This window comes from Equus przewalskii, chromosome 15 (genome assembly GCF_037783145.1).
Source record: "Equus przewalskii isolate Varuska chromosome 15, EquPr2, whole genome shotgun sequence".
NCBI classification, from domain to species: Eukaryota; Metazoa; Chordata; class Mammalia; order Perissodactyla; family Equidae; genus Equus; species Equus przewalskii.
Genome location: NC_091845.1, coordinates 4,178,512 through 4,198,269, shown reverse-complemented (window position 1 = coordinate 4,198,269; position 19,758 = coordinate 4,178,512). Strand labels below are relative to the sequence as shown.

Below are 19,758 nucleotides of genomic sequence, written 5' to 3'. Positions count from 1 at the left end.
CATTTATTCAAAGGCCTGGGCCCCCATCCCAGAATCCCCCCAAAACAGGCTTCTGGGAGCCCCACGCACGGGGGAGTTGGGGAACGGGCAGGAGCAAAGAGGCCGGCCTGCAGCCGCTCCCCCCTGAGCGTCTTGGAAAGGATCGCAGATGTGTTTATCACTGGCTCCCTCCTCCTGTGTGAGGAGACAAGACTCAACCTGACCACAGGCTCTGGGGCTTGTTGGCAGCTGGTGAGAGAGAAGAGGAGGAGGCGGGGGAAGTCAGGGAGCAGATGCCGGTCCGAGGGGCAGAGGTGGTGGCGGGCCCAGTGACGGGAGACCCAGGGCAGCCCACCCACTCACCTGGCAGATGAGGGAGAAGAAACACTATGGGGCGCATCCTGCTCTTAGACGTCTCAGCTTGGGTCCGAGCAGGGCAGAGCCAGACAGAGCCAGGTGCTTGCCTGCGGATGTGGGGCATGTGGGCTGCGGGGCTGGGGAGGTGGGGGCGGGCCTGGGCGGGGAGTCGGGGGAGCAGCGGGGGCGGCTTCCCCTCCTCTCATGGCCTCCTGCAATTGTGTGGTCTGCAGGGTGGAATCAGGTCAGGTTAGAAGACAGAAAGTGGGGGTGCCCACAGCTCTTTGGGGCGGATTCTAGAATCATAGTCTCTCTGTTGGAAGTTTAGGGCCATCGTATTTTGGATTGAAATCCCAGACTGTTGAGGCTGGGCCTGTGGAACGTTAGGTCCACGTCCCCACATGGGGTGGGGTTTGGAATCGCAGGGTCTTTGGCTGGGACGGAGAGAGGCTCAGAAGCGCTGGGTTGAACTCCTTGGATGGCAGAATCCTGTGGCTCTGTCATTTCTTTCCAGCCTTCTGGGCGGTGGGGAGGTGAACGAAGCACGGTTCTTGCCCTCAAGATGCCCAGTTTAGTGAGAGGGGCAGATAAGAGGAGCTGAAATGATGACTCAGGGCCACACCCCACAGGGAAAATTCAACACAGAAGGTGCAGAAAGGCGCCCCAAGATGGGAGTGGTTTCCTCTCGGGCAATCTAGAGACCTCTAGGCGAGAAGAAGGGATCCCTTAGCAGGGCTTTGAAGGATAGCTAGGAGTCCTCCAGGAGACAAGGCAGGAGGGGAGGAGGAGGGAACTTCAAACAGGAGTAACAGCATGTACAAAAGCGTGAAGTCCTAAAAAAGCATGGTTGGGGGCTCTGTGTGTCTAGGGGCAGGGGGAGTGGGTGGTGAGGCTGGGGGGGGCTGGGGCCACAGGCAGGGCCTTGAACGAGAGGTCAAGGGGTGGGACTTCCTTATGCTGGAGGGTCCTGAGGCGGCTTTGGCTGGGGAGTGCCGAGGACAGGTTTCTGGCCCTCTCTGGGACAACGTGGAGAACAGCGTGAGGGGTCAGGGCGGCAGCTGGTGCCCAGACCCAGCATGGGCCTCAGGCTGGGTGGGATAGACAGCTGTCAGGAAGCAGAAGAGGCAAGACCCGCCTGGGGTTGCATTTGGGTTGGATGGGCGGGCACCACCCCTCCCTGGGGTCAGGAACTGGGGCAGGGGAGATCATGGTCCCCAGGGTGCCTTTGGGCACAGAAGTGGGAGCCCCTGTGGGCAGTAGGTAGGGATTCCCAGGGGCCACTGGTGCCTGGATCTTTATTCTGGAGAGCGATCTTGGCTGGAGTCACTTCCTGGCAGCCACCAGCGGGAGGCGGTAACAGAAGCCCTGGAATTTGGCAGGATTGCCCAGTGGGAGGATTCAAGTTGGAAAGCCCTGGGGCACGGGCCCTGGGGCAGGAGGGCTGTGGGGAGCACAGGAGCGGTCCTGGAGCGAGGAGCAGAGCCAGGAGTGGGCCTCCCGGATGCCTTCTGGAGCACATACGGAACGTACCCTGTGGGGTGCAGAGGGGCCCAGACTGTGCTTCCAGCCCCTGCTCTGTCCTAGCTGTGGAGCCGCAGCCGAGGGCCCACTCTCTCGGCGCCTCCACGGCAGGGTTGGGCCTGGAGGCCTTGCTGTGTGCTGAGAAGGAGGTCTGGGGAGCTCCGGGGCCTCGGGGCGGGAGGGGCCCTCAGCACCCCTTCCTGGGAGCAGCGGTGCTGAGCCCAGGAGAGGCAGCCCTGGGGACGGGCCGGCTGGGACGGGGCTGCTGGAATGTGCCGCTTGCTCCCAGGGAGGTGAGCTCAGGGGGATGGAATGCCACCTGAGTGAGAAGTCCCCTCGCAGTCCCTGCCCGGCCTCCTGCTCACGGAGGGTGCCGGTCTTGTCCCTTCCTGCCCTGCCCCGTCTGGTCTGGGTGCTCCTGGAGCTGGATTCCCTCCCTGCCCTGGCTGCAGGCAGGCCTGTGAGTCAGGGGACACTGGGACCCGGCCCCTGGCAGCTGGGCGGGGCCAGATAAGGCTCGCTCAGCTATGCTCCTCTCCGCTCTCCCGAGGGCCACTTGCATATTTGACCAGATAGAGTGGTCAGCGCTGGCATGTCAAGGGCCCGAGGAGCCAGGCCCTGCCTGGCCTGAAGCCGGCTGACCAGACTAGGCTGTGAGGAGGCCTCTTCAGGCCACCCTTCCCTCCATTCCTGCCCCGGATCCAGGCCTGCGGATGGAAAGGCCTCTAGCCAGAATTTGAGCAACTTGGACCAGGGACAGCCTTGGGCAAATATCGTCCCTCTGGGGCCTTGGTGTCTTCCATGGTGGGACCTTATGGTCTCAGAAGGGTCTTCCAGGTCTGAGGTGGGGAAGGGGAGGACACAGGGTTCTTAGGACCACTGGACATCAACCTTGTCTGCAGCCGCATACTCCTAGAGTCTGCCAAGCTTGTTCCTGCCTCAGGGCCTTTACACATGCTGTTCCCTCTGTCTGGAATGCTCGTCCCTCAAATCTTTGCATAGCTAGCTCCTTCTATTCCTTCAGGTCTCTGCTCAGATGTCCCCTTCTCAGGGAGGCCCTCCCTGACTCTCCTCCCCTCTGTCCACCTCAGCTCTCTCTGTACACTACCCTGCTTTATTTTCTAGGTAACGCTTGCCACTATGTGAAGTTATCCTACTTACACAGCTCTTTGAGTCTTTATTCCTTGTCTTCTCCCACCGCATTGTCAGTCCCACGAGGGTCCGCAAGTTCACAGCTGCCCTCTAGGTGCCTGGCGCAGAGGACATGCTGGAGAATTACTGGTCGAGTGAATGAATGGAAGGACGAGTGTCTGCTCTTACCTGGGGGGCTCCCAGGAGTAGGGTTGCCCCGTAAAATAGAGGACTCCCAGTTAAATCTGAATCTGAGCTAAACAACAAATAATTTTTAGCATGAGTATGTTTCAAAGATTGTGTGGGACATCCTTATACTAAAAAATTATTCATTGTTTACCTCAAATTCAAATTTTACTGAGTTTCTTGTATTTTTTAATAAAATTTCTTAGGTTGAGATAGTGTAGATTCGCATGCAGTTGTGAGAGTACAGAAAGACCCTGTATGCCCTTGGCCCAGTTCCCCCAACAGCTTGCAGCACTGTAGTCCAGCATCACAGCCGGAGTATGGATACTGAGCCGGTCAAGACACAGGACATCCCCCCAGGGTCCCTGATGTCCGTTTAGAGCCTGATCCCCTCTCCTCCCCTCCTCCTCTGCCTCCCCTGCCGCCCCAGTCACTGGCAGCCGTTAATCTGTTCTCCATCCCTGTAATCTTATCATCTCAAGAATGTTGTAGAAATGGAATCATACAGTATGTAACCTCCTGGGAGTGGCTTTTTTCACTCAACGTAATCCCCCCCAAGATTCACTCCCACTGTTGCAATAGTTGGTTCCTTTGATTGCCGAGTAATACTCCACGGCGTGGATGGACCGCAGTTGGTTTAACCATATGCCTGTTGAAGGATATGTGGATGTTTCCAATTTTCGGCAATTACAAATAAAGCTGCTGTGAACACTTACGTCCAGATTTTGGTGTGAACATAAGGTTCCATTTCTCCGGGGTAAATGCCCAGGAGCACAGTTGCTGGATCGTCTGGTTGTTGCACATTCAGCTTTGTAAGAAAGCGCTAACCTGTCTTCCAGGGTGGCTGTGCCATGTTACACGCCCCCCCGCGTGGGGCATGATCCAGTTTGCCCGCGTCCTCGCCAGCATTTGGTGGTGTTGGTTTTTCATTTTTGCCGTTCTGATAGGTGTGTTTCACAGCTCACTGGGGTTGTCAGCAGCCTTTCCTTAAGGACTAATGATGTTGGACATCTTTCCATGTGCTTATTTGCCCTCTGCGTCTCCTCGTTAGTGGGACGTCTGTTCAGCTGGTAGCCCATTTTCTAATTAGATTCTCCGTATTCTTACTGTCGAGTATTGAGGTTTCTTTATATGTTCGAGACGTTTTGTCAGACACATGGTTTGCCAATTTTTTTCCCCGGTCTGTAGCTTGTCTTTTTATCCTCTTTGGCAGAGCAAAAGTTTTTAATGTTGATAAGGTCCAATTTCTCAACGTTTCCTTTTGCATGGTGCTCTTGGTGTCATCTGAGAACTCTTTGCTCAGCCCTAAGTCCCCAAGACTTTCCCAGATACATTTTTCTACAGGTTTTGTAGTTTTACATTTTACATTTAAGTTCCTGATTCATTTTTAAATTAATTAATTTTAAATCACAAAGCTTTCTATTTTAAATTTAATTTTCATCATAGTAAAATATACATAACATAAAATTACCATTCTAACATTTTAAGTGGACAGTTCAGTGGTGTTAAGAACACTCACATTGTTGTGCAGCCATCCCACCATCCATCTGCAGAACTTTCTCTTCCCAGACTGCAGCTCTGTCCCCATGAAGCACCAACTCCCCACGCCCTCCCCAGCCCTAGCTGCTCCCCTTCTAATTTCTGTCACCAGGAGTGTGACTGCTCTGGGGGCCTCATACGAGCAGGATCAGACAGCATTTGTCCATTTGTGACTGGCTTATTGCACTTAGCGGAATGTCCTCAAGGTTTCGTGATCCGTTTTGTGTTAACTTTTGTATAAGGTGCACATTTTAGGTCAAGGTCCATTTTTTCATTTCTTTATTTGTGCGCTCGGTCTACCCAGCACCTCCCGCCCTGTGGGGGACAGTGGCCCTCGGACGGTGCCGAGGAGGACCCGTAGAGTCACTTTAGAACCGGAGACGCTCCCTTCCTTGGGCACATTTGATAGATGAGAGACTGACACCAGACGTGAGGGCCTTGCCAGGCCACGCGCACTGAGTGGAGGAGCAGGACGTGCCCAGGGCCTGGCTCCTGGCTCAGCATCCTTCCTGCTCCCTGCGTCTGGCCCGGGCAGGTGGTGCTGGGCTGGAGGAGGCGCTGATGTGGGGCCTGGGACAGCCCACTGGGATGACCGGGCCAAGGTGTGAGGGACCAGAGGAAGGAGCCAGGACGGGTCCAGAGCGGAAGCCGCTGAGGAGTGGTCAGATGAGAGCTGGCCCAGGCCCGGGTGGAGGACGCCCATGAAGCCTGAGGTTTTTCCAGCTTTCTCCGATGACACAGCAAGGGCTGGGCCCAGCCAGCTCCGGTCAGTGATGCCGCAGTGATAGCCGTGGACAGTGCCCAGGAGGGGAGGGGATGAGATAGGGAGGCCAGGGGGTGGGGAGCAGGAGAGGGGCAGGAGCAACCCTTCCCACAGAAATGTCCACGGAGCCTGGTCATCGGCATCCCACTTTGCTCTGGGTGGGCTGCTAAGACCAGCTCCCCGCCCTAACTCAGGATGGACACGGGCAGCCTGAGGCAGGCCCAGAGCAAGTGGCTGGACATCCTGGCCTGGGGGGAGCTCAGCCTGGAGGAGGGCAGCCTCAGGAGCTGTCTCTGTCCCCCAGTCACTGAAGGGCTGGGAGGGGTGGTTGGTGGGAGTGTAGCAGGCAGGACTAGGACCTGAAATCGAGGAATGTGGGGTAGGTGCAAGTTTCAGCTCCAGTGAGAAAGAACTTGCTCCTAGAAGTGAGATGAGCTTGAGGGCAGGGCCACATTTGCTGGGAGAATAAAGACATGATTATAACATTAGCACCTGAAATGCACGTACTGATTTAATCCCCACCACAGTCCTATGAGGTTAGCATTCTCTGTTGTTCTTTCCATTTTACCAATGGAAAAATGAAGAAACAGAGAGGTTAAGAAACTTGCCCAAGGCCACACAGCTGGCAGGTGCCACCCTGGGATCTGAACCCAGGCAGTCTGGCTCCAGACTCAGTTCGTAACCACTGAACTGTTCCACCAGCCCAGGGGTTCTTGGACTCAGATGTGTTTATCTCCAGCCCTGGTTCTGACATCCTGTGATTCTAAAGTGTTATCCTAAGATTCTCAGCTCCCTGTTTTGGGGATCTTGGAGGCTCTGCAGTGCACAGCCCCCAAAAGCCTGCGAGGATCAGGTGGTTGGGGACCGCGGATTACTCAGGCACTGTGAGTCCTCGCCCACTCTGGTCACTATGGACAGTCTTGGGCCACCGTCCTCTGCCTGGGAGAGGACACTGTGGACCAGGAGGGACCTGGGCTGGGGGGGAGGGGGATTTTGCATGTTGCCCTCTCCCCTAGGCTGTCGGGGTGGGTTCGGGGTGCCACTGAACGAGGAGATGCCCAGACTGAGGCATGCCCAGGAGTGCTCACACCTCTGCAGAGACCGGGGACGCCCCTGTTTTAACAGTTTCTGGGCTCGGTCAGCCTGGTGAAGGCAGCCTGAGGGCCACATCCTCTCGCCCTGCCGAATCCTCCTTGTCCTTCCGGGCAGCTGGAGAGTCACCTTGGAGTCTCCCAGAGCCCAGCCTGGAGCACAGCATGCAGTAGGTGCCCTCAGTGATCTCTTTCTAGCCGCCCTGTCCAGTATGGTCACCACAGGCCACATGTGGCTGTTTAAATTTAAATTAATTACAAATAAATAAGATGAAGCATTCAGTTCCTCAGTCCACACTCCCAATGCTCGGTGGCCACATGAGGCTGGTGGCTGCCGTGTCAGACAGTTCTATCGTCGCTGGAAGGTTGTTGGACAGCACCCGCTGGCCTAGAGTGGTGGGGGCGCACACCCCCTTGTTATTATTACAGGGACCCAGGAAGGTCTCAGCTCCTGTGGGAGCCAATGCTTCCATCTCTCTGGCCCCGAGCCAGCCCAAGGAGGTTCTCAGGTGGCCATCTGCTTTCTCTGGAAGGAATTCCTGGTGTGGCCGCTGGCCCTGCAGCTGGCGGCTCTTGTGAAACCAACCTGGGGTGGAGGGGCAGTCGGTGGGTGAGGCCGCGAGAGGCCTCCCCAGGAGGTGAAGCCGAGGGGCGCGTTACACTGCCGTGAGACCAAGTCAAAAGGCGCCCACCGGGGACAATTGCCACCTTTGTCCTGAGAGGGGACTGGGACTCCAGGGTGTTATCAAATCTGCTGGGATGAGGGAAGGGGAGCCAAGTGAGGGGGCAGGCGGGGGGTGGGGGCCGGCATGGGGCGTGGCCCGGCCACACGGAGGGACTGGCCAAAGCTCCACCTTCCCTAATCCTGGTCACTGTGCATCCTTTGAGAAGTCCAGGTGCTATTGTGTTCCAGAAAAGCACTGCTCGTCTGACAAAAGGGCTGAGACCCAGAGAAGGCCGGCTGCTCACAGCTTTGTCTGCCTGAGTTAAAAGTTTCATTGGCCTAACAACCTTGGTGTCCGTGTTAACTCAGTGTCACAGACGGGCAGCTGAGGTCCAGGCAGTGACTCGAGCAGCGTCCCAGGCTCCTGGCAGGCCCAGCTGCAGCAGAATGAGGGCTCCGCTGAGCTCAGGGCCTCCCCAGGACACTGGGCGGAGGGGCAGGCCCGGGGCCAGTGGGGCGGCGTGGCGGGGCGACACCGGCGCTCAGTGCCTGTGTGTGGCCCTCTCCAGGCTGCAGACAGCGCGCTGGGCCCATGCCAAGTGCTTTCCAAAAGCTGCCTCATGGGAGCGGGCCTGTTGTTGCTGTTTCCATTTTACAGAGCAGGAAACCTGAGGCCCAGAGCAGTTAAGCGGTGTACTGAGGTTGCCCAGGTAGGGAGCATCCGAGCCAGGCTCCCCTCCCAGTGAGCCCACCCCTGCAGCCCATGTTCTGCTCATCCTGTATGTGGCCTCTGCTTAGTCCTCAATAGTGTGTGTGTGTGCGTGCGTGTGTGTGCGCGCGCGTGCACGCATGCACGTGTACATGTGTATTTTGGACCTGGAAGGATTGGTAATATTTTGAAATAATGATTCAAACACGACATTTGTAAAATGCATCATAATTTGCAAAACCTTTTTTTAACACTTTCCTGGCCAAGACTCGCCACTCTTCTCCAAGCAAGGGTGCGGTTGTGCCCGTGTCGCAGGCGAGGCCCCCTGGCTCTGGCCGGGGCCGCTCAGTTGGCTGGGAGGCGCTCTGTGGGGCTGGTCTTCCCTGCGCTCCGAGAGTCCTAGGCGTGGAGGCCGGTGGAGGGGCTCCCTGTGCTCCTGACTCGAGAGGCTGGGCTTTTGTTCTGTGCTGGGAGATGGGATGACGTGGCTGTGGAAAGAGCTGCAGTAGAAACCTCGACTTCGCAACTTGCTTGCTGCGTGACCGTGGGCGGTCTCCCGCTCTGAGCCTCAGTGTCCTCGGTGGGAAGAAGCCCGTGCTCTTTGGCACTTTCAGCACCAGCGTGCAGACTGAACGAGATGGTGCCCATAAAGTGCTGAGTCCCATGCTGTCTTGCATGGTGAGTGCTCAGACCACAGTAGCTGCTGTTAGGAATGTTGTTAGCACTATTAGTAGTTTTAAAGCTATGAATAGGTTCTAATCCTTCTATTCTATTCGTAAGGATCTTTCTTGCTCTAAAATTCCATTTTTCCCATGGACCAGCACACGCAGCGTGCTAGAAGGACTTGAGATATCCAGGAGGTCATCGAGATTTGTCACTTTACTGAACAGAGAGGGTCTCAAGGGGACCAAACCATTGCAGTTCCACACTGGTCCTCCCCTCTCCCAGACAGTGAGGTCCCTCTGGGTCTCTCAGTCATGTCTGAGCAGCCACCTCCAGCGAGAGCCCTGTCCTTGTCCTTCCCAGCCCCATGCCACAAGTACCCAAGTACATGCCACATACCGGGACCTGCAAAGTTGTCCACAGAGTCCAGCCCCCAACGCAGACCTCCCACCCAAACTCAAGCCTCGCGCATCCGGCTGCCTCCCACTCCCACTGCTGGCCCGTGAAAACCCACCTGCCCCAGCCTCACTGCTGTCTTGCTCCCACCAACGCCTGCCTTCATTGCCCAGCCCAGCAAAGAGCAGCTCTGTCCTTCCAGTTGTCTAGGCCACAAACCTTGCCTGCCCTTGACTCTTCTCTCACACCCACATCCGATGTCTTGGTTCCACCTACACATCTGTCCAGAATCTTCCCCTTCCTAACAGCCTGCAGTCCTGGCCCCTTGGTCTAAGCCACCGTCATCTCCTGCTTGAAGTACAACAGCACCCTAACTTGTCTCCCTGCTGGACCGTGGGCCTTGGGCCCCCGCAGTCCTTTCAAATGTAAAGTAAATCACTGCCCCGCCTCTACACATAACCTCACAATGGCTCCCAACCCACTCAGAGTAGAAACCCTTCGCTCACTCTGTTCTGCCTACACTGTTCCATCTACACTGGGTATGTCCCTACCTCAGGACCTTTGCTCTTGCTGTTCCCTCTCCCTGGACCACTTGCCCTCCAGACATTCACCTCCGTACCTCCTCAAGTCTTTGCTCAGATATCACCTTCTCAAGGAGGCCTTTCCTGGCCACTCTACTTGAAATTGCCCACCCGTCTGCCTCACCCCTCCCCGTCCTCTTCCCTGGTTTCTTTTTCTCCACAGCCCTTATGACCACCTGACATAATACGGGTAGTTTGCCAAATTGTCCCAGTGTGGCTGAGAAAAGTTAGAGTGTTTGCTGTAGGAGGCTCCTGTGGGAACAGCGTGGGCTCGGACTGAAGCTGCCTTCCCGCCTTTTAAACCCAAGAGTCCTTGCCCTCCATATTTGTTCCTATGGGCCAGCTGTAAATGGAGATTTTCTTTTTAGACACCTCCGTAGCCCGTGTCTTTCTCCAGGCACTGTTCTAAGTACTTCATATGTATTAACTCAGCAAATTCTCGCCAGAACACGAGGAGGTCAGTGCTATTATCATCTCCCTTTACAAACGAGGACACTGAGGCACAGAGAGGTTCACTGACTCACCCAAGGTCACATGGCTAATAAACACAGAGAGCCAGGCTCTGAATCCAGGCAGGCTGGCTGCAGAGTCTGTACTCCTGCTGTACCTCCTCTCTTTTGTGTATTCATTCACTCATTCATTCGCTCAGTGTTTGCAGCCTGTCTTCTTTGTGTCAGGTGCATGATTTTAGAGACTAGAAAAGGGTCCCAGGCATCAGGGAGCTCAGTCTAGTAGAAGATGCAGAATGAGTAAATGAGGGGAATGGAAAAATATGTTCCCTCAGCAGACATTCACTGACAGCTACTGAGTGTCAGCCCCGTTTTAGGCACTGGAGATCCGAGGTGGATAAGACACAGTGTCTACTTTTGAAGTGCTTGCGCTCTAATAACAGAGGGAACGGGGGGACTTCCTACATGTAAGCATGCTAGCTGAACGGGACTCTGTGAAGGAGAGAGCAGGGAAGTGTGGGACCCCAGGACAGGAGGGCTAAGCATTTGGAGATTGGTTTGGATGGGTGGATGACTGAGTGGTTGGGTGGATGGCTGGCTGGATGGATGGATGGCTGGCTGGATGGATATGTGGGTGATAGATATTTGGAAGGAAGGAGGGATAGGTGGCTGGATGGCTGGATGGATATGTGGAAGGGTGATAGATATTTGGGAGGAAGGAAGGATAGGTGGATGGACGGGCGGCTGGGTGGCTGGATAGAGAGACAGACGATAGTGAGTACTTGGAATGACGGTCACATGAATGGTTATTGGACGGACGGCTGGAGGGACGGACGGGGAGGTATGATTAGACGGATGGATGTTAGAAGATGGTTGGATGGATGCTTGGGGAGTTGGTTGGTTGGAGAGATGGATGGATGGATAGTCATTTGGAAAGGTGGCTGGTTGAATGGATGGGTGAAAAGCTGAGCTCGTTGCAGGCAAGTTGGACATTTTCCCAGTGAGATCACCAGACCAGCTGAAAGAAAGGGGTGGAAATCCATGCATTCATTCATTCGACAAATGTTTATTAAGCACTTATTTATGTGTCTGGTAACGTTTTAGCCTCTGGGATTAGATGGTATTTGCCCTTATGAAGCTGACATTCCAGAGGGAAAGCAGAGGACAAACGAAAAATCGAATATATATGGAATCTGCTCTCAGAGAGTAATAAATGCTATGATGAAAAAAATGAATCAGGCTGAGATGGCAGGGATGACAAGAGCGACGCATTTTATTTCAGGTAGTCAGCAGAGGCCTCTCTGAGAAGGTGAGATCTAAACAGGAAATGAGGAAGTGAGCCATCTGGGGAACAGCATTTGAGACAGAGGGAACAGCAAATACACAAGCCTGAGGCAAAGAGGCCGGTGTGTCTCTCACGGAGCAATGAGGAGATGAGGTCACAGATGGGTGTGTTTGGGCAGGTCACCTCCTGGCCCTGTGAGGTGTGTGCCTTTGATTGTGTCTTGGAGAGCCAATGACGGACTTTGAACCTAAGCCAATACATGCTTGGAAAGGCACCAACCTCCGTGCTCCCCTCTGCCTGCTCCCAGCCCTGCTCTCTCCTGGCCAGCTCATAGTTGGGAGGGTGTCAGCATTTTAATTACGGCTCCCAGCTCTCAATGGTTTACAAGTCAACCGTGAAACAGGCCCTGGGCAGCCTGTGGCACCTCTGAGGGATTTACTCGTTCACCATTTCTATATTTAGTGCCATTTCATGCCTGTGGGCCAAGTTTTCAGAGAGAAAAAGAGGGAGGAATTTAGGGGGAGCTGGTTAAGTTGTTGTTTTTTTGACACATAGATCTATTTTTCGGCTGTTTGCTCAGATTATTTCCCAGCCTTTAAAAAGTTACAGGATGCCAACTGCTGGTGCATTCCGCGCTATTGTTCCTTTCCAAAGAGGAGTGCCTATTTGCTTGCTAAGCTGCCCTTTTCTCTTGAGAGTATGTGTTTGCTCCCAGGTGAGAGGGCTGGGTTTAGGGGACCCTTCAGACCAAGTGTGGGAGTCAGGGGCACAGGCACCGAGGACTGAGTATTTCACACGGCGCTGGCTGGGCTTCACGCCCTCCTGAAGCAGGATCCCCCGGGCCTCCGGCCAAGGCATCTGCAGGAAGCCTCAAATTTTAACCTGCCTACGAATCACCTGGGCGGTGTGAAGATGCAGCCTCTGAGGCCCTGGGGCTGGGGTGGGGCCGGGGAGTCTGCATTTCCAACAAGCTCCCGGGGGAGGCCGTGCACAGGTCCTGGGGCTGCTCTTGGAGCAGCAAGCATTTTGACCAGCGCTGTCCAACAGAAATTAAGATGAGTCAAGCATGGAATTTTACATTTTCTAGTAGTCACATCAAAAAGGTTAAAAGTGGTGACATTAAATTTAATAGTATATTTTATTTAATCTACCATGTCCAAAATATTGTCATTTCAGTATGTAATCAATTTGAAAATACTGAGATATTTTACGTCCTTTTTTCCCCATGATAAGTCTTTAAAGTCTGGCATCTGCTCTACACTTAGAGCAGTAGCCACGGTTCCAGCGCTCATGTGGTTGGTGGCTCCTGTTTTGGACGGTGCAGATCTCAATCTGGCTTGAACACTTCTGGTGACAGGGCTCACTCCCTTATGGAAAGTCCATTCCATCCCTTCAGGCTGGAGTTGGAAGTTGCCCCCAGGAGAACTGGAAAAAGCCAGCATCACTCTCTGGTCCCCGAGCCAGTTGGCATCCTCTGCAGAGAATAGTCCTACAAAGATGTAGAGGCTCCGACCAGGTCCCCTTGACCCTCCAGCTCCGTCCTGTGACGCGGGCACCTCGATGTACTCTGCCTCAGGTAGCCTCACAGCTACCTGAGATGGTTCCTGTTATCGTTGTTCTCAACCTTCAGTTTTCTTTTGAGGAACCAGGCTCAGAGAGGTTAAGTGATGTTCCCCCGTCACCCAGCCAGAAGGTGGCAGAGCTGGGACTCAAGTGAGGTCTTTGAAACCTCTCCTCTCTCTGCTGTGACGTGGTTTCAGAGGACCTGCGGGGCCCACTCACTGTCCTCAACGCACGGGGCTGGCCCGCATGGTGCTGGCGCAGCCTCAGGGACAGCAGGAGGGTGGGCATCAGGAGCCACACAGCTCTTGGTGGCAAGGCTGGACAAATGCCAAGTCCCTCTGGGCCCTGGTGGCAGCTCCTTGGGGCTTCAAAGCAGTAAGGAATCAGTGATTCCTCGACCGCGCCCTGTCCCCAGGTCAGAGGCCCCGCCTACCTCAGTGGCTGGAAACTGCCCTGGGATAAAGATAACCCAGGGGTATTTTTCCCAGTCGCCTGGCTGGAAAAAGCCTGACTCCACCAGGAGCAGGAAAAAGGATATCTCAGGGGAGGTGTCCCTGTGCCTGTGTCCTCTGGGCTGCCGGGCAGCATGGAACCCCAGTCCAGGCCAGCCCACCCTCCTGGACGCCCACTCCTGCAGTCTGGACAGGAGTGTTTCTGTTCTTGGACGGGGGTTCACAGGGCGTCGTTGGTGCCTGGTCTCCCTGGTAGGGCCTTGCTGGGGTTGGAGTGGTTCATCTGGGGTGGACGGGGGCACAGAGGGCGTTCAGCCAGCGTGACCTGACTCCTGGGTCCTTTCTCCATGCTCTGAGCATCCGCCCTTTGTCCCCTGTCCCAAAGCCCCTCTCTGGGAGCTTCAGCCTTGATCTCTGTGGACGCTTCGAGTGAAGGGCTCTTCCACAAGGCCCCGGCGCAAAGGAAATGGCCATCTAGGCTCCCGAGCCAGAGCAAATTCATTCACGGACTCATTCATTCATCTGGCAAATGCTAGATTCCCCTTCTAGATGCCTCCTGAACAAGGCAGACGAGGGCAGGACATTTCTGGAGCTGACACTTCGGCGTGGAGGGGAGAGGCGAGCAATTCGTCCTCAAGTGCCCGAGCGCTAGGGAGGACTAAAGCAGGGTGCTGTGACAGGGGTGACGCAGGGGAGACGAGTGGGGCGCCTTGGAGAGGTTGGTCGGCGAGGGTTGCTTTGAGGAGCAGAGCTGGAGCTGAGGCACCGGGGGAAGGGTGTCACGGGCAGAGGGAGCGGCAGCTGTGGAGGCCCTGAGGCGGGCATGGGCGTGGTGTGGCTCAGACGGACCTGACCTGAAGTGTGCACAGGGGGGATTTGGCAGGGCTGAGAGGCAGGGGGTGTCCTGGGCCCCAGAGGACAGCCGAGGTGGTGGTCCTCTTCGGAGGCTGCTGTCTCCCCAGCCCAGCTCTCCTCGGCACCCTGCTGTGTGCCGGGCTCCGGCCAGGAGGAGCAAGCCTGACCCTCAGCGTGTGCTGTCTCACCGCGGGTCCGTCTGGGGCTTTCTTGGGGTCCCACTTGCCTTCCCTTCTGACCTCAGGTCCCTGCCCCCTGGATTTCCCAGCCCCCAAAGGCCTTGGCCCAGGCACTCCTGTGACCCCACCCACGATGCCCTTTCCCTGGCTTCTCCAGTAGCAAACTCATCCTTCAAGACCCACAGGTCACCTCCTCCAGGAAGCCGTCAGTGAGAACTGCTCGCTTGCCCCATGGCAGTATGGGCCTCTATTTTGGCCCCATCTCCCTGTCCAAACTCTTACTGGCCCAGTTGTCTCCCAGACTACACTGGGTATTTCTTGAGGAGAAGGACCTTGTCCGACCCCCCTCACCTGGCCAGCACCCACCACAGGCCCCGAGTGGACAGGACATTACCAGGGCTCTCTACACCTGGCCACTTATTAGAATTTGCCTGAGGCCTTTTTTTTAAATATTGGATGCCCGGCCCCCTTAGACCAGTGAAATCAGAACCTCTGGGGATGGGGCCCGGGCACCGGCAACGCTTGAAGCCCCTGCTTCTCCAGGTGATTCTGGAGTCCAGCCTGGGGGGAACCTCAGACACTGACTGTGAGCATGTGATTCGGTGAGGCGCTGAGTCAGCCCGGCATGCTGAAGGCCCCCAGGACGCCCAGAAGACCCCTGCCATTGCAGGAGCAGCTGTGCTCCGTGGTCCCAAGCTCCCAGGGCTGCTGGACCAATAGAGGGGTCTGGTCTGATTGTTTTTTTTATAAGAGCTTTATTGAGATATCGTTCACATACCATATAATTCACCCCTTTAAAGTGTATAATTCAGTCGTTTTTAGTGTATTCACAGAGTTGTGCAACCACAATCAATTTTAGAAGTTTTTCATCGTCCCCAAAAAGAAATCCCATTCGTATTAGCAGTCGCTCCTCACTCTCCTTTCCCCCAGCCCCCGGCAGCCACGAATTTTCTTTCTATGACCATGGATTTATCTTCTCTGGACATTTCCCATAAGTGGAATCACGCAGCACGTTACCTTTTGTGACTGGCTTTTTTCACTTAGCGTAATGTTGTCAGGGTCCATCCACGTTGTCGCACGTGTCAGCACTTCATTCCTTTTTAGGGCCCAGTCATATTCCATCATATGGATGGGCAGCATTTTGTTTCCCGTGCGCCAGTTGCTGGACACTTGGGTTGTTTCCGGCTTTTGGCTCCTGTGAACATTCATGAACCAGTTTTGTGTGGACACGTGTTTCTGGTCTGACTGTTGCACCGTCCTTATGGTTAGGCGCCCATCTTTGAAGTCTACGACCTTCCAGGTTGTCCCTGAAAGAGCCCAGGTCTCTGGGTCAAGAGAGGAGGGGGTTTGGACAGATGTAGAGGCTGGCCTGCTGGGCAGCCAGGGCCATGCGGGTCACAGGGGCCGTGGATGCTGCCGGCCCTTGTGCGCTGGGCTGTCTGCAGCTGCCTCTCCTCCAGAGCCGGGTGGCAGGGCTTCCCCTGGAGGGGACCAGGCCGCCCTCTCGCTTCTGTGACATCCTTGCTCTTCATCCTCGCTTGGTTCTGTCTGGCTGAGCCTCCAGCCTCCTGCCTCCTGCACTGGCTCCAACCTTTAGTGTGTCCTCCACATGGCCGCTGAGGGAGCTTCTTGAAGGCCACGTGCCCCTCTGTCCCGTCAGGAGGCTGGGGCTCCTGACTGCTCCCCTCCACACCAGGCCTTTGCCATGCTGCTCCCTCTGCCTGGCCTGCCCTTCCCTCCCTTCTGCCGATGAACCCTCCTTAACATCCTACTCTCAGCTCAAGGGGCCACCGCCTGGCCTCCTGTCTCTACTCGGGTTCCTTTGTTCCTCATCTCAGTCCTTCATTCGGCGAGTATTTGCTAGCACCAGCCATGTTGCAGCACCCTTCCAGAAAGACCAAACCACCCTTGGGCAGTTACGTTTTAGTGGGAGACACTAAAATGTGCACTATGTCAGATACTGATGCCCATGAGGGAGCAAGATGCACCAGGGCGAGGGTCAGGGAAAGTGTCCTTGGAAAGGTGAGATTTGGGCAAAGACCCCAAGGAAATGAGGGAGGGAGCCAAGTAGAGAGTGGGGAATAGTAGTTCAGGCGGAGGGACAGCAAGTGTAAAGGTCCTGAGGCAGAGGCATACCTGGTGTGTTGGAGGAACAGCAAGGAACCCATTGTGACTGGAGTGGAGTGAAAAAGGTATGGAGAGAAATAGTATGATGAACCCATGTACCCAGCACCCAGCTTCAACAGCCCCAACATTTGGTCAATAGCCATCAACCCCAGCTCCCCAAAACTGGTACAGTTTAGGGCAAATCCCAGACATCATGTTATTTCACCTGTGAATTCATCTGTGCATATTTCTAATCAATAAGGATTTTTTAAAAACATAACAGTGCTACTGTCATGACTCGGAGCAGAATGAGCAATTCCTCAAGGCCCTAGAATACCCTGTCTGACTCAGAGTCCTGTGTGGTCTTAAAAACGCTCTCCAGTTGGTCTGTGGGAGGGCAGCCGCTGGGGGCTGTGCCCACAGGAGGGGCGAGTCTGTGCTTTCCTTCAGAGCCGCCGTTGGTGGAGGTCGTGTGGGCCTTGTGCCGCTGTGGCCGTTGAATGCGTGGCCACCTTCCCCTCCAGAGTGGGAGCATCAAGGGAGCAGAGGACCTATAGCCTGTTTCCGCCCACCTGGCCACCAGCCTCGGGGCCGCCCAGAGCAGGAGTTGAAGTCGCCTCTGGTGGAGAGTGAGGGAGGGAGTGAGCGAACACCTGAGTGAATGGATACCAAGGCCACTTTGCTGATGCTCCAGAAGTGGGGAGGAACACAGGGGTTCAATGGCTCCCTTCCTTCCTGCCCCACAGGCCGTCGTTGGGGTCCCTTGAGCCAGAGTGTGTTGGAGAGAGATAGGCCAGGGTCAGGAGGCCGCCCCATGAGCAGGCACTGCCCCTCTCAGGGCCTGGCTCTCCCACCTCTACAGTGGGGTTTCTACTTTCACTGCCCACGGCAGCCGTGTTTGCGGTGGGGGGAGGTTAGCCCCAGTTTACAGGCGAGGAAGGCCGAGGCCTGACCCAGGGCCCCTGTCTAGTGCCCAGTGGAGCCCGTCTGCTGGCTCCCCCGTCTGGGCTCCCGTGTCTGGGCTCCCCTCACATTTCGGGGGGTGTAGACGACTGTGTGCAAGCTTGCGTGTGGGGAGGTGTGTGTGCACATGTGTGTGTGGGTGGACTGTGTGTGTGAAGGACTGTGTGGGCATGTGTCGTGCAGGAGGGAACGGTGTGTGGTGGTGTGTGTGAGGGTGTGTGGGGAGGATACACGTGTGAGCGTCTGGGAGATGTGGGGGACATGTATGGGGTTGTGTGTGTGACTGTGAGTGAGAGAGCAGCTGAATGTGAGCACGTGTGTGACAGAGTATGTGGTGCTGAGTGTGAGCATGTGTGAGTAAGTGTGGGGGTTGCCGGGGGTCATGCATACAGAAGTGCGTGTGTATACAGCACATGGGGGTGTTTGGGCATGAGTGTGGCTGTGTGCAGAGGCGTGCAGTGCATTGGGGGTGAGGGGTGTCTGTCCACAAGCCCCGGGCTCCTAGAAGACCCTGCAGTTGGAGAGAGACCAGCACGTGGAGGCCTCAAGAGCCAGGCCATGAACTCTGGGCTTTAACCCCAGGACAGCAGGAGCCACTGAATGGCGTCTGAGCCGTTGTAGCCGGGCCCTCCCCGCCTTTTGGAGGGTCCCAGTCTAGACTGGGGCCTTCTCTGCCGGGTCTGAGTCGCCGCTCCTTTTCCTGAGGCCCCAGTGGACCGCGCCCCCCTGCCGTCGGGGCTAGCCCGGTTGCATTCCAGTGGCCTGTTCTGTGGAACGCAGCTTTCCCCTGCCATCACCACCTGAGGCAGACAGGAATATTTGCCTGAAGTCAGTGCATCCAATATGACTTAAAGAATGTGAGCAAGAAGAAAATACTCGAAATGTTTACCAAAAAAAAGCTATCTTTCCCCTCTTTCATCTGAGTTGCCCAGAGGAATACAGCTGCAGCTGGATGAAATGCAGCCTCCTGCTCATGATGGATTGACACGTGGGAGGAGGGGTGTGGAGGAGGAGGAGCAGGAGCAGGAGGAGGGGCAGGAGGAGGAAGAAGAGCAGGGGGAGCAGGAGATGGAGAAGGAGGAGGAGGTGGGAGGAGGGGGAGCAGGAGGAGGGGCAGGAGGCAGAAGAGCAGGGGGAGCAGGAGATGGAGAAGGAGGAGCAGGCGGGAGGAGGGGTAGCAGGAAGAGTGGCAGGAGGAGCAGGAGATGGAGAAGGAGGAGCAGGCGGGAGGAGGGGGAGCAGGAAGAGCGGCAGGAGGAGCAGGAGATGGAGAAGGAGGAGCAGGCGGGAGGAGGGGGAGCAGGAAGAGTGGCAGGAGGAGCAGGAGATGGAGAAGGAGGAGGAGGCGGGAGGAGGAGGAGGTGGGAGGAGGGGGAGCAGAAGGAGGAGCAGGGGGAGCAGGAGATGGAGAAGGAGGAGGAGGCAGGAGGAGGGGGAGCAGGAGCAGGGGAGGCGGTGTTGGCTCTGGGCTTCGACCTGAAGCCTCCACCCTGAGGTGGCCTCACACCTGTGCCTCCTGGGGCGGGGTCCACGCTGCCCGCCTACTGATTGCACGTGCTCTTAGATCAGGGTCCTTGGAAGGGTCCCCGAGGTGAGGATCTGCATGGGGGCGTTTCCCGGGAAGAGCTCTGGGGAGACGGGCCTGTGAGGATGCAGGGCGGCCCCGCTGGCCACGGAGAGAAGCTGGGCTGCGCTGCAGTGGCAGAGGCTTCAGCTGGTTCTGCAAGAAGCCTGAGGCTGGAGCGGCCCTTTAGAGTTGTCCCCAGTTGAGGCAGGGGGACCGGGCCTCTGTGCCCAGCATCAACCACCCTTGGCTAGGGGCTGCCCTGAGGAGGGGCCGTGACGTCGGGTGAGGCCGCTTCCATCGTGGGAGAGCAGTTCCCAGGAGGAGCTCGGCTGTGCCATCAGCGGCTGGCCCTCTGGGCAGCCAGGCCGCCAGAGCTGGGTCTTAGGGGAGGATCATGTGGGCACCGGTGTCCACCACCCAACCAGCCCTGTGGACCACGGCCGGAGGGAGCAGGGCCGTCCCACACGCTCCCCTCCCTCTGTGCAGCTGCAGCACGAGGCTGTGAGCCAGAGCGCTTGAGTTCAAGTCCCGGTTCCAGCACTTGCTCACTGTGACCCCTTGGTCCTCAGCTCCCTCACCTGTACCAGGGGGTGGTGACGTTAGAGCTGCCTCAGAGGGCTGCTTTGCCGGTTCAGTGAGCTGCTTTCTGCGGAGCACTCAGAACAGCAGCTGACTCAGAGTCGCAGAGTCGGAGGCTTGCGCTGGGCTTCGGCTGGTCCCTGCCCTCATGGGGCTCGCAGTAGTGGTGGGAGGGGTGAC

The 19,758-nt window shown here is 56.3% G+C and overlaps 1 protein-coding gene across 1 annotated transcript in view; it reads left to right on the top strand.

Moving 5' to 3' along the window:
• WNT7A (Wnt family member 7A) overlaps nt 1-19,758 on the top strand; it is a 65,209-nt gene that overhangs the window by 28,387 nt on the left and 17,064 nt on the right. The window lies entirely within an intron of this gene.